This window comes from Magallana gigas, chromosome 7 (assembly GCF_963853765.1).
Source record: "Magallana gigas chromosome 7, xbMagGiga1.1, whole genome shotgun sequence".
Classification (NCBI taxonomy): domain Eukaryota; kingdom Metazoa; phylum Mollusca; class Bivalvia; order Ostreida; family Ostreidae; genus Magallana; species Magallana gigas.
Genome location: NC_088859.1, coordinates 26,037,433 through 26,052,081, shown reverse-complemented (window position 1 = coordinate 26,052,081; position 14,649 = coordinate 26,037,433).

Here is a 14,649-nt window from a genome sequence, read left to right as displayed (position 1 = left end):
AAGTGCGAGCGTCTGCAGTATTGCCAAATAGTAATGAAAATTGACCCCTTCCATTGTCTCCGCTTTAGCTTAATAAGTTTAAAGCTAAAACAAAGCGCTAGCTGCATTCGGCAATCGGAGCGAGTTATCAAGAATCGCCCTTGGATTCGCGATGTACAGACTCGAATCAAAGCGCAAAAAAGTACTACAGCATCGAAATATTTCATAACTTGAGATTTCCTTTGAAGTTTTGCCTGAATCGACTGCCTATTAATTCATTATCAGAAGAACGGCGCATTTACTGTCCAATATTGGTTGTCAAAATGCCTTCATTATCTCGGTCCCAGGGGCAGTGATTTGGTCTGTGTCTTGTGTTAGGAACGGTAGTGTTTGGTCCCCGAAACAATTAGTTTATGGCCAAGCCGGCACAAGTTTGGACCATTAGAGAGACGCGAAATTGGATTATTGGTTTAAACTATAGTTCGATAATGAGAACTGTTGATAATGATGTGTTAATACACCGCGATTAAATAGAAATACAGAAAGAAGGACCATTCCTTGAAACTTTTATTTACTCGCCAAAAAATCCATTATTTGGTTCAGTGTCCCAATTTTACGAATTTTAGTTTTGAAAATTGGTTTTGGGAGTATTCAAGATCCTCTTATCTGACATCTTGTCGATTCATTAAAAGTATTTCCGTGACAAAAATACTTTGTAATTTTTTGCCGTTGACAGAATCTTGCGGTTCTGCAATTATATTAAAGAACAGATTTTTTTTTAACAGTTTATTTTTTATTTTAAGCATAATATTTTTTAGTGACCCGACCTGGAATTTCACATTTTAGGCCAAAGTTTACAATTGTTTGCCACAGTTATAAAAAAAAAGTGTTTCTTTTCGCAATTTTTTTTATATGGACAGTGCTGTATACCGTAATGAATAAAGCATCTAACAAAAAGAATTATATTGTTTAATCTAAACAAAAATATTCTTCAGATCACTGATCGAGTCCTTTAAAGTAAAATTTGGAGTACTGAAGATACATTTGGCGGCACATCGCACGCGAAAGTAATAAAAATCATCAAATTTTAAAGAACTAAAAGTTATATTTAATTCATTTCCGGGCAAGCGCCAGGATACCAATCTTTCACCAGAGGGCGTATTACGAAACGCGCCCTCTTGTGAGAGATTGCATCTTTACAATTCTATGAGTTCTTTCTCATATCATTTGAGTCTTAGTATTCGCCACTCGGAACTACTCGGATGTATCGTGCACTCGACAATAATAGTTTGTATGGAGCGTAGCGGAGTGGTATTTAGCCGAGGATTGCCGATTGGGACATTTGGTTAAGCTCAACATATTCAATGTATAACAGATATATGGTTAAACGGTTTACATGTACATGTGTGTGTTTTGTATTTGTCCAAATTCAGTAAACTGCGTACTCATCAAAATTTTTGTATTTTTAAAACTTTATCAAAGAAGGTTATTTGTCCTTTAATAAAAATGAGGAATTTTTTTTTCTCAATAAATACCTATTTACTAGGAATTATACCCTAACATCACTGTATAAGCCGCGTAGATGTACGCCATAAAGATCGACCAATATACAGGTATGTGGATGGGGTGTTCGATCTGAACCAAAGTCAGTTGAAATCTGAAGTTATTTTTTTTCATTTGCTAATTAAAAGAGCAATCGGTAAAAAAAAAAACAAGAAAAAAAACACCGTTTATTTTTCAACAAGAAAAAATATCTAGTCTGGTTTTCCAAGTGATGTGTTAGGGATGCATTAAACAGCAAAGGGCCATTTTCATTACATTTAAGGCGGCTATGAAATTCAAAAATTAACAACAACTGAAAGTATTTTTTTTTCAAACAATAAAACGACCTAATAATTGGTTTGTCTAACTTGAGAATGATAATGAATTATTAGTCTGAGGCCAGATGTTAAGGTGTTTCACTTTATAAATGGAAAGTGAAGAAACAACGCCTGCTTTTCAGACGACAGGATGTACTTATACGAAGTGGGAAACAATTTACAGAGTAAGACGGCATTAGAAAACGACTCACGCAAACTTTAGGAGAATCGGACTCGGAAATCGGAAATACAAAGTACAGATAAGCCAAAATCCAGAGAGATTTGTTCAGTAAAGATGCCATAACAAAGATAACGAATAACGAAATCCAAGATAATTAACTCTTTATCTGTTCATTCACCGAACGATTATTCTGATCAGAAAATGACTGTCAAAATGATTAAAACAGTAGAAATAATTATCAGTCTCTCCGTTATTGGTGACTCGATCCAAGTGATAAGAAAACAATATTTAATACTAGCAGATTATCTTGGCAAATTCCAGTGTTTACAGAACAGAATGGCTAATTTGTTTAATGTACCTTGATTGTAATAAAGCAAACTGACACAAATCAGGCACTAGTAATTAAATATGACAAAAAATGTGTAAATCTGTCACCACCTAGAAAAATATCTATAGCCCAGCCTCGAATTATTAGTTCGCACTAATGCTAATAAAGCACATTAAAGATCTCGCCCTGTATTACAATTATGTTTGAAACAAGATTGGATCCTAGATACACTCTGATGGTATTTGTATTGTGTTAATGTATAAAGTTTATGAAACTTTCTTCCAAATGAAAAGAAAAGTACAAATTTTGCATTGCCAGCGACATACAACTGAGAACAGTCTGATTAAAATCAAACTGAACGGAACTGAGTATACGAAGTTCAGGTTATGCAGGTTTTTCTGTATTTGATTTTATGCGACAAAAATAAACGATAAACTGAATTATCATTTTTAGGCTCGCTGTCTGATATATGCTAGTATACGGTTAAAATAAAATATCAGGCGGTAAATTAATAATTACCAATAAATACCTTTCTTGTGTTATTTTTGTTTGTTTTGTTTTGTTTGTTTGTTTATTTGGGGTTTTTCGTGGGAAGGGGGGGGGGAGAGATGTTCTTGCAGGTATGAAGGTAACAACAATGCAGAAAAATATTCCCCCACCAGATACTCAAGCAGTTAGAGAGCTTTTGGCGTATAAACCTTATATAACAGATACCGTATTGCAGAGTTTCCCTTGGATCACCGGCAATATTTAATAAATCTAATTTAAATAATATATCGAAATAAATAAAGTTGTTATGGTTTACCCGCTAAATTGTTGTTTGTTTTTTTCATTTTCCCCTTGGGGGTCTTATATAAAACATAATAAACTAATGTCGATTTTCAAGAATTATTCATGATGGACTGTCTCGGCCGGAATTCAGTAAAACAGTTAGACAAAATATCAGGCAAAAAGCCGCATCATAACATAGATTGAAACATCCAAATGAAACGCATAATTTGAAAAAGGATATTCAAAGAAAACGTGGACAATTACAAATTCAAATTTTCGAGACCACGTCTTTCAGTACTCTCAGTACTTTGATTCCCCCCCCCCCCCATGATCTATTTGGAAGTGTGACGTCAGTCCATGCACGTATATATTATTCTATGCATAATTATTTTCAAATAATGTGAGAAATAAATTAAAACACCGTTTAAATATTAATTGAATATTATTAATTGATATAAATATAGGTTTTAGAATGTTGTCACTTTTAAAATCAAATGAATAACACCGTTACTGCTAAAAATGCATTTTTATCTTTTTGAATGTTTATTTGCGTATCAATAGATTGCACTTTGTTTATCTTCATGTGAAGAATTGAAAAAAAACAACCCAGAATTTAAAAAATGCATGTTTTTACTTCAAGATAAATTCAATGCAAATTATATCAACGTTGCGTGGAGGAATCATTTTCGTATATCATCTATAGGTTTAAAATAATATATCGTTAATCTTCACGTAAAAAAAAATCTGCAAAAATAATTTAATTCCTTGTACAATGAAAATAAATATAAAAGAATTTCATGAAAGTCAGTTCGAGGATGAACGCAGGACAAATTAAGTTATAGGTCATTTGGACATACAAATTGCTGACCAAATGAAGAATGATTAATGATGTCAGGAACACGATTAGCCAGCACTTGACTACAGTTAGAGAGAAAATAGCCACTCAGACAACATTACCAAAGACTGCAAATTCTTATTTTCACACAGATTGAGAACTGTCGACCAGTCTGACCATCGGGGTGTTTAATCGCGATAGAAAATAGGTTGATGTCTCAGTGTCTTTGTCTGTATAGTTTTTTGCCGATTAATTTAATACTTTAGGATAGCAGCATACAAAAATAAAAACCATTTAAAACATATGTATGAAACTTTATTTATTGGTTAGTAATCAACACAAATTTCGAAAGGGAATCCAATATCCGGCCAAGCGCCACTTTAACACATCTCGTCCCCATATCAATTTAGAATAGGTCAATTCGTTATATGTACATTTTCATTAAAAAAAATTCAAGGCGAATCTGTCTGTATGAGAAAAGGGTGAAAAAATTGGATGGAAATAACCTTGAAATTAGACAATAATTAACCCGTATCTTAAATAAAGGCATTGTAGAGAGAGAGAGAGAGAGAGAGAGAGAGAGAGAGAGAGAGAGAGAGAGAGAGAGAGAGAGAGAGAGAGAGAGAGAGAGAGAGAGAGAGAGATGTAAAAAAAAAAAAAGAGAGTAAAGTATTTAAACCCAATCTATTTGTTTGCTTATTAAGGAAGTTTGTTATTTAAAAAGAATTAAAATCACGGCGCATTTTTAGTCTACTGGAGTTTATGTAAGAACTAAGTTATAAACGTAAACTTTATTATAAAAGCTCAGTCATTTCTTACTTACAGTGAAAACATTTATTTGCAATATTTTGAAAATCGAACACAACCTTATGCTTACATTGTAGATTCATTCATTAAAGCATGTCATTACATTCCCGAGAATACAGTTCGAAATTTAAATATGAAAAATTGAATTACGCCTCACATTGCAAACGTCTTGCACTTAGCCTTTTGACAATACAGATCTAAATCTTAATCTCTTTCTCATACTAGTGCCTGATTTACAATATTCTACAGCGTTTCACAATAAATCTGCTGCAGCATTCTATAAGCATGTACAGAACTTCGTCCAATCCCCCCCATCCAACACGGTTAACCCCAATTTTCCATTTGAATCTTTGATCAATTGTATGGCCAATCGTTTAGGTTCTCATGTCAAGATGGATGGGAGCGCTGGCGTCAAGGCCGCATGGAAATATAATCAAGCAATCCTCTTGTATGTGAAGTGTAAAGATAATGAATCGAACTGTCACATTTTTCTCCTGTTGTCTGAATCTCTTTCCGAAGGACACAAGAATGAAAGATAAAGGCAAAGGGATTTTTCCGCTCCTCTCTTTCTCTCAAGTCTCCGACAGAGAAAGTTATGTGAGTGGGTGCCATCTTACGGTGGGGGAGGCAAGTTCAAAAAGGAATGAACGCAAACGGAGGAAAATAAATTTAAAAACTAGGATTTCATAGACAACCCCCCCCCCCCCTTAAAAAATTGAAAGGCTAAGGGCAGAAGGGGGGGGGGGTGGTCGGGGGATGACGTTACTTTTTTCATTTCGACTCTCAGCTACTGGCTGTCACTGGCGTGACATTTTAATACACGCTCTGGTAAATTAACACATTGCCTAGTGTCGTGCAAGAGGCGAAGTTTTTTCAGCAGCAGTAGTTATTTTGAGACCAATGGTAATGTTTCAAGTTGACCGACTAATTTATCACAAAGAGTTTTCCTATTCCAGAGAGAGAGAGAAAGAGAGAGAGAGAGAGAGAGAGAGAGAGAGCTCTGATTATCTGATGGTTTGACAGTCATCGGAAGTTCAAAAAGTCAAGAACTTTTGATAAACACTGCACCCGGTAACAATTAATTGTTTGCAAGGAAACTCATCTATCATGTAGTGTTAGTAGAATTAGAGTATTTGTCTGATTGCATTGCATTATATTCTGCATTAATGTTACCCGTCAAAAATACATCGACTACAAATCTATTTTCGATACATAGGAGTTATGAATATTATTGAAAACCATATATCTTCCATGACATCCAGTCAATTAAAATGAACATAAAATATGTTTTAAAATGCAAAAAGAATGCTAGAGCAATCGCATAAACAAAACAGATTTTTCATTTTCTACATGTAATAGTTCAGAGATTGCTACAAATTAAAGTTGCGTACAGCACGTATTTTACAGTAATTACGTGGTTTGATAGTTTTGTTAGCAGTTTGGGAAGATAATTACTAGCTAGATTTCAACTGATCTCACGAAATTTATTTCATCCTTGATGATTCTTTCAAAATTGATGAAAAAAACCCAAAATAAATAAATTTTCAAAAAAAAAACGCCTGCGGGATGAATGACTAGAATTAACATCAGTTCGAGAATTTTATTTTTAATTTTAATTCGGTAAACAAATATTTTCATGCAATTTCGTAACTACAAAGCTAATTTAATTTAAACAATACAAAATTTTTACAAATATGATATTTTGTTGATTGAAACTACACTTTCCCCCCTTCGTTATTTAATATGAAGAATGGGTACAATATTACATAAATACAGTATACAGTCTCTGATCTGAGAAAAACAAGACAATTTGTCATCCAAAGTAGATACCGTCAAAGCCACTTACATTAAGACTTCGACTGACGTCAAAGACTAGGCTCACTGACTTGATAAATTAATTAAAAAGACGACAGATTTTGGATCGGCTGGTGCCAAATAAGAGATCTAGTTAGGGGTATTGGTTTATCTACCATGTGTGCTACCGTTCCAAAAAAAAAAGTCCGCACTGATTTTCCGACGTAACGTAAAATGATGGAGATGTCATTGAAGAGTACCATCATCTGCAATGTGCCATCTCGTGGCGAACCGTGCGGTCCTAAGGTTAATTAGATGGCTGTCGATTTATGACAGACCGGATCCGTGATAATGCCAGTTTGGTGACAATTCGCGATGCTTTTCTCTCAAGGCACTAGAGCTAATCTTTTGATGTTAAATACATGTCGTCGGGTGAACGGATTTTATTCTTAGATAATTCATTTAAAATGTGTCACTGTCTGTCAATGTCTGTGATGGACAAAAATGTCATGCAAAATGAAATGACAATTTTTTTTTCAACGGATTCACCCTTTCTCCACACACATACAAGGGAAAACTGTTCAAACATTCAAGACTCTATATCATACATTAATGACAATATCCAGCTGGAACAGATGGAACAGATGTTGTCCGTTCTTGTTATGACCAAGTTTTGTCCGAATTCCTTGACTATCACACTCGGAACCATCGCTGTCAACATTTAATAGTCAAGTTTCATAAAAACTCCCAAAGCCGGAGTTCTGCGATCTATGCGACACTCGATTCGTGGGAGAGACAGGGTGTGGAAAAGAAAGGGAGGGGGGGGGGTCTGAGAGAGGAAAAGGTCGAAATAGTTAAAACTTGCATACACAGAAAAGAATAAAAGAGTAGAAAAAGCGAATTTTGTATGTACGAAAGGGGATAGGGAAATGTTGAAATATTGAAAGGGTTGCTTTAGTCTTACAGCCGTTTTAAAAAGACCGTGGACTTTTGGTATGGTGCAACTTTCTTATATCAAAACAAGTAGAAAAGACACCAGACTCGGGCAAAATACATGTATGTAAAGCAAATCAAGCCAACACTGAAATAGACAGGTCTACGTCACATTGCTGTTTAACACAACTACCTAAAATCCAAGACCTTGTTAAAATGGACCTATTTGTCATATTGCAATTTTTGTCTCATAATAGCACTGAATACACTCGCTGTTTTTATCAATAGCTAGAATATGATTTCATTTTATCATTGATTTCATTTATAAGTGTAAGAATATGCCAAAAATCCAACACCAGACTTGAATACATATCCTTTCTTTTTGAATTGCACTCCTTGACCACTGAATGCATCGTTTATCTGCAAAAGAGAAAAAAAATCCTGGTCATTGGGTACATATAAGGATTTTTTTTTTGATTTTTTTTTTACAAAATTTGAAAATCTTTTCAGAAAGTAAATACTTCCTGAGGATGCTGATTTTTGTTGTTGTTGATTTATCTATTGCTCCCAAGGACACCATAAAAACATTAAAATAATTGTCTCAGCCTTGATCTTTTCAGTGGTTACGTCCCCTTTGTAAAAGTGCGTTTTAAAACAATCCTATAATTCTTTAACCATGTCTATTGAAAACAAAGCATGCAAATCATTGCTGACGACATCAAAATACCTAAGTGATAACGAAAAACAGATCAAGCTTATGGGTAAAGTACATTGTAGTCTCGAAAGTGTTAAGATTCTTGTTCAGTTCCACAAGAGATTTAAAATGGCAGACTTTGGCAAAATGCAATTTGGTAACATGTTCTTTTGGTTTGATATTAGAGAAAGGTAATCTATGGGGTAAAATTGTATAGATTTGTTAAAACCTAAGACCATTGATATTGTTAGTAATAGATTTTTGATAGAGATGACTTTGCTGTTTAATATGCCTATATATATTTTTTTTATTAAACAGAGCAGTATGATGTTGACTTATCATTCATAAAAGTATGTAATTCTGAGATAATAAGTTATAATGCAAACCTTTGAATTATCTGACCATTTATTGAAAATGTTGCTTCCGTCGTAGGGGGTGGGTTGGTGTTGTGAGTTAAAGAAAAGAAAAGTCATAGTACTAGTGACAGTAACCTGTAAGCATTAAGGCGAAAACATGCTGTCATATCAACTCCAGGTATTTTGAAATAAAACTTCGGTTTATATGCACACGTGAGTGCAAAAAAGATAATCACTGACAGGAAAAAATATATAATTATTGACATATCGTACAAAGTGTATTTTTAGGTTAGTAAGGAGACCGATAGACCCAAAAAATCTTTCAACGGAAAGCCAAACATCCTAAGGTCTCCCTTAATGAAGTCAGACTTGACACTTCCGGAATCTGGAAAAAAAGTTGAATGATGGGTTTCATAGACGAAGTTATTCTTGTTTTCATCGATGTTTTGGGCTTTATTTCTTTAATTGCTTCTTTCTTTCTACTGAAGATTTTGAATGGCCACATCTGAATGGGGCTTCTGACGATAATGCGCTGGTTATCTGCCGTGGAATACAATCACATGTTATGCAAGGCTTTCCTTTGACTGCTTCAATAACCCAGTTAATCTTTACAACGAGCAATGTGAAGAAAAATCAATTTTTATTTTTTGATCAAACCTTTTTTTTCTTTAGCTTCGTTACCTTCCTAATGACAGGTCCTTTGTGGGCTCCCGTCATTTTAAAAACCTCTTTCTGGACGGTTATAGAAACATGCCAAACGCTTACAAGAAATTGCACATTGTGTAAATGGAACATGCAAGCCCGTTGGAATATTAATTATTGCCATTCAATTATTTTCAAAACCTTTGCAATTTTTAAGGCAAATGTTACATCATGAAGTAATCATTTTTAAATGAAAATTTGCTATTTATAAATATTCTTTTTTTAAGACACGTGTTTAATAGGTACGCTTTTGAGATAAAGAATTCTTGTCCAGCTGGACAGACCATTGATCATATGAGCATATGGGGATTTTTCGCAAAAAATCTTAGTAAAACATTCAATATTTTTTTAAGTCTCAAGTTTTGATATATATTTTTTTCTGCTGCAGAACATGAAAAAAACCCACATTTTCAACATGTCCTTGATAAAACGCAATAAGTAGACGTTTAGACAATTTTGCTTTAAAAAATAGCATAAAGTCAATCACGTTATGGAAGATAATAAAGCGTTACGTAATAGTACCTATTCCTTCAAATACGGTTATAGAAATAAAATTATAAAGAAGATGCTGGTCCACACTTCAAGACAGTTTAGAAGTATTTAGTTTCAAAAGACCATCACAGCTGTCGTCATTTAATAAGTAACAAATTGACACGACATGCCCATGGGCCCAAATGATCACCGAGCAGAAATGCAGCGAGGAACCATTCGCACAAAAATACTATTAAAAAGCTGCGACTAAAGCAATCGAGCGACGGAATACAGGGTAATTTTATCTAGATATGATGGATTTGGGTAAAAGGGTCAGTTCCCCCAGGTTTGGTCGCACGCTCAAGATCAACTGCTTAAATTCCAGATTTTCGTGCTTCCGCATCCTTCGGTAAATTTCGATACATGATCCTCGCCCCAAGGATCTGGAAATCTGAGTTTCACAATTTACATTTTGTCCCTTTCCTTTCTACAAGAGGGAAATGATTCACAAAATTGGTTTCGTACATCAAGAGAGAATAAATCAACAGGAATAAAATTGAGCACATTGGTCGTAAACTATAAGCACTAGTTATTCAGGTGGTCTGCAAAAAGTTTAGAATATCCTAAAATCTGTTACGGTAAAGTTTACTTAGTTCGCAGAGTGGCTATGATATGATTACAAATATTTATCTTAATACGAAAATCTGACTTCAGTATTAACGCGTCAATCATTTGTTATCGTTATAACCGTCCTTGAGGATGAACAGTTACATAATTGGCATATTAATCTTACAATGCTACTATTTCGCAGAATTATCATGGCTAAAATCTGTTTCACACAGCACTGAGGCTCTCATCGCCAGTTCAGGCAAACCTCTAAAATATGTATTTTACCAAGATTGGACTTTATCTACAAAAATTTGTATATTTCATGTGTATTCGTTTTAAACACAACTGGCTTAAACCTGCTTGGATCGATATTTTTTGTTATAACAATATCAAATAAAACTTACATACCAGCCAAATATTGTTGAAGAAAGTAATAGACTTTCATCTATTTACACCTTCAGAATCGGCCTTCTTTCAAAGATAAAAGTTTTCAGAGTAAATAAAAATGATTTTTATATTTGAACACAAGAAAAACAAAGAAAGCAAAAGCCTCATGGGTATGTTTAGAAAAAGGAAACATTTGGTTTCGTTCCCCTAAGTGACTGGGTTAATTCAACAGCAGACTATATATCGATTGTAAACAAAACAAAACTATACTAATATTTAATTAAATATATTGGTAAAGCAAGAGGCCTAGGGGCCACAACGCTCACAAGAGCAACAAAAGCTGATCAAATCAGAATTGCAGTATCAAATTCAAAATATGTTGACAAATACTGATAAGTACTGAGTATAGTATAATATCTTGCACAAAAAGTTAAAAAATCTGTCAATTTTTATCCACACGGTTTATGGTAAATACGTAGCCCCTTTCGTTGTTTTTAGTTAGTGAGTGATTTTTTTCTCTTTATTCCTTTGTAAAACTTCATCCCCCACTGAGGCCCCACCCCATTCCGAGGGACCATGCTTTGTACAAACTTGAATTTACACTACCTGAAAATGCTTCCACACAAATTTGAGCTTTTCTAGCCAAATGGTTTTTGAGAAGAAGATTTTTGAAATAAACCAACAAATGTTCAATAATTATAAATCATTCCCCCTTTATAGTGTATGACCTTTCATTTGAAGAAATCTGAATCCTCTTCACTTAGTGATACTGTGTGTCAAGTTTGGTTGAAATCGGCCCATTGGCTCTGCAGAATAAGATGAAAATGTGAACAGTTTACAACAACGACAACGACGATGACACCGACGACATACAACGGACAAATCTTGATCAAGAAAGCTCATTTGAGCCTTAGGTTCAGGTGAGCTAAAATATAAACATAGGTTTATTACTAATTTGTAAAAAAAACACAACATTTTTGAAATTTCATATCCTTTATTTATAGCAATGTCAACAATACCTGCAACTCATAATAAGGAGCAAGATAACGCAGTACCCTTTTATTAACTAACCTGAACCGAAGGCTGACCTGTTGTCCATCGTCCGTCCGTCCGCCTGTTTGTAAACTATCCACATTTTTTACTTCTTTACTAGAACCATTAGTTCAAATTTAACTAATGATGATGCAAAGCATCATTATGGGAATAAAATTCTAAACTATCATTATAATAAAGAGAGAAACCCTTTTTAAACGGAGATAATTACGAAACATTAAAATAGGGTATGTGTCTTTAAAATTTTCTTTTCAAGAACCTCTGAACCAGAAATGCCAATAGTTTTACCAAAGCTTGCATAGTTAAAATTCTTAATAATGTTGTTAAAATCGTGACTGGGCCACAAGAGAGGTTCACAATTTAACATATTCGGAAAATGTTTATAGAACTACGATGCTACAATTTGTTAGATTATTATGCAAGCATCCTCAGATAATATATTTTCTTTCGTTTGAACGTAGTGATTTAGATTGAAAATATTTTCTTTTGTGGTAATGATGAATATTCATGAGGTAGGCGGGGTTCGAAGGTGATTACGGGTAGAGTATGTTCGTTGGTATTCATTCTGACGATTCCGGACGGCACGAGAAAGTCGATTTTTATTTAAGAATTAAATATTCAATCTAAAGATTTTGAACATGTTAGATGTTGCAAAGATGCATATATGATGCACAATTTCTAGTGTTACTGACAAGGTGCTTGTCAGGCAGCAAAACGTGAAGTTTTGCGAATGGTGTGGTTTGGATTGATGAAAATGTGTTTTATGGTATTTTGAAATTGAAGGAATTTTTTTAATGAGCGACTACTGTATCGGACGTCAATGCACAAAATAATAAATATTATAGAAAAATGGGGTGTTAATGTTATGTTTTATTCGAGATGGAAGTACATAAGAAGTGTAGGTTCTAAATTGTTATAGTAAGGCGGTTTTAGATAGTTTAAATAAAGACAAACCCCTTTTAAAAAGAGAAATCATTACGAAACAGTGAAAATAGGGTGTATGTCTTTTTACAAAATCTTCTCAAGAGCCACCGCACCAGAAATGGCAATATTTACACCAAAACTTGTATATATAGTGAAGATTCCTATTAGTTAAAAATTGTGCGCCAACCCCTGACTGTATACTGAGGTCCCAAGAGGGGTTCAAAGTTTAACATAGAAATAAAGTTGGAAAATGTTTAAAAAACCTTAGGTGAACAGCACGTTTGGTGTGGTACATAAACCAAGTACGAGTAAATTTTTAAATTTTATCTTTAATATTTCTTTTTATTATATTGCTAATATGTGACGATCAAAAGACAAAAGTTAATTGCACCATTGTCGCAAGTGCTGGACATGGTATAAACAGGAGTTATCAAATGTCAATTATTTTCTAACATTCAATCTGGGGCCTCAATTTAGTTGATTGACAGGGGTACACTGGCCTGGTAAATGTGAAGGCGGTGCTTATTTTCGCGGTCTTTAAGAATCACTATACTATAATTTGTAAAATTACTGTGCAAGCATCCTTAGTTATTGTAGACTCTAAATTGTTAAAATCGTGTTCCATGGACTAACACTGGGGTCCTAGGAGGGGTTCAAAGTTAAAAGAAATATAGCAGGGAAATGCCGTAACATCGTCTGGTTACAAATCAGTCTTCTAAAAAATGCAATTTGTGATTTATAACTCTGCCAGCATTCTTAAAATATGTAGATTCTAAATTGTTAAAACAGTGACCCCCGAACCAATACTGGGGCCCCAAGATGGGTTCAAAATTTAACATAGAGGTATACAGTATACCCATTTTACTGAAAAAAATGCAAAAAAACCCCAAAAAACTCATGTAAAACAATTGAAAGCCGATATTGGTTCCTGTTTTGTAAAATCATTTTTCAAAAAATATTCATTATCGATCCATCAATAAAATAAAGTGAAATAAAGTATAGTCTCAAAATATTGAATCATAAAATGTACGCATTATATATACATGTATATGTACACATTTAGCACCTTAATTATACCATCATTCTCTCTCTCTCTCTCTCTCTCTCTCTCTCTCTCTCTCTCTCTCTCTCTCTCTCTCTCTCTCTCTCTCTCTCTGGCCCTGCAGTGGATTTGTTGGAATGTACTACATGTACTACAAAACCAGCTCGTGACTATGTTCTCGTTTTGAAAGCTAAAACCATCTGTAACTCTGGCCTCTGAATAATCATAATTTGAGCCTGACACAACTGACATCTCCTAAACTGTGTGGAAATTATCAATTTGAAAAACAAAGAACAACCGAAAATCGAGCCTATTTCCACCAATTTCCGAAGGGGATTGAGAGAACAAATGATTTGTGGGGGTAACAATTCAAATCAATCCTGGACAAAAAACCGGTTCTTCATTGAACCAACGGAAAAAAGCGTTTTGCCAAGTCTTTCAAGCTGTACTTTTGATTCGTGCAACAGATGTCGCAGTGCATTACTAGAAGGTGAACATGGTAATAGCTAGGTAGACCGGTGGACAAACCCCGCAAAGAAACCAAGCAATTGCTAGACCAACAAAACGTTTAATAAAGATCAATTTCCCTCGCTTCTGCATCGTGTAGTTGCAAAACTGTTTAACAATGATACAACATGATGTTTATTATAAAATTTGTCAGTGGGACTATCCAGAATATATAACAATTTACACGTAAAGCGCCATATGCCAAGAAATAAATCCCTTCTCCAGAAAACAGCAGCCTGTGTAAGTTAACTTTTCTTTTCTCTATTTCTCTTTCGTTCGTGTAAGCTTTATTTGAACACAATCACCATTGATTGTTGTAAAAAAAACAACATTATGATACAGTTGATGATGTTTTATGCTGTGGGTTTTTTGTATCGCGTTTTTAGGTTTGGGCACTTCAATGAGCTTTGTGCTGAT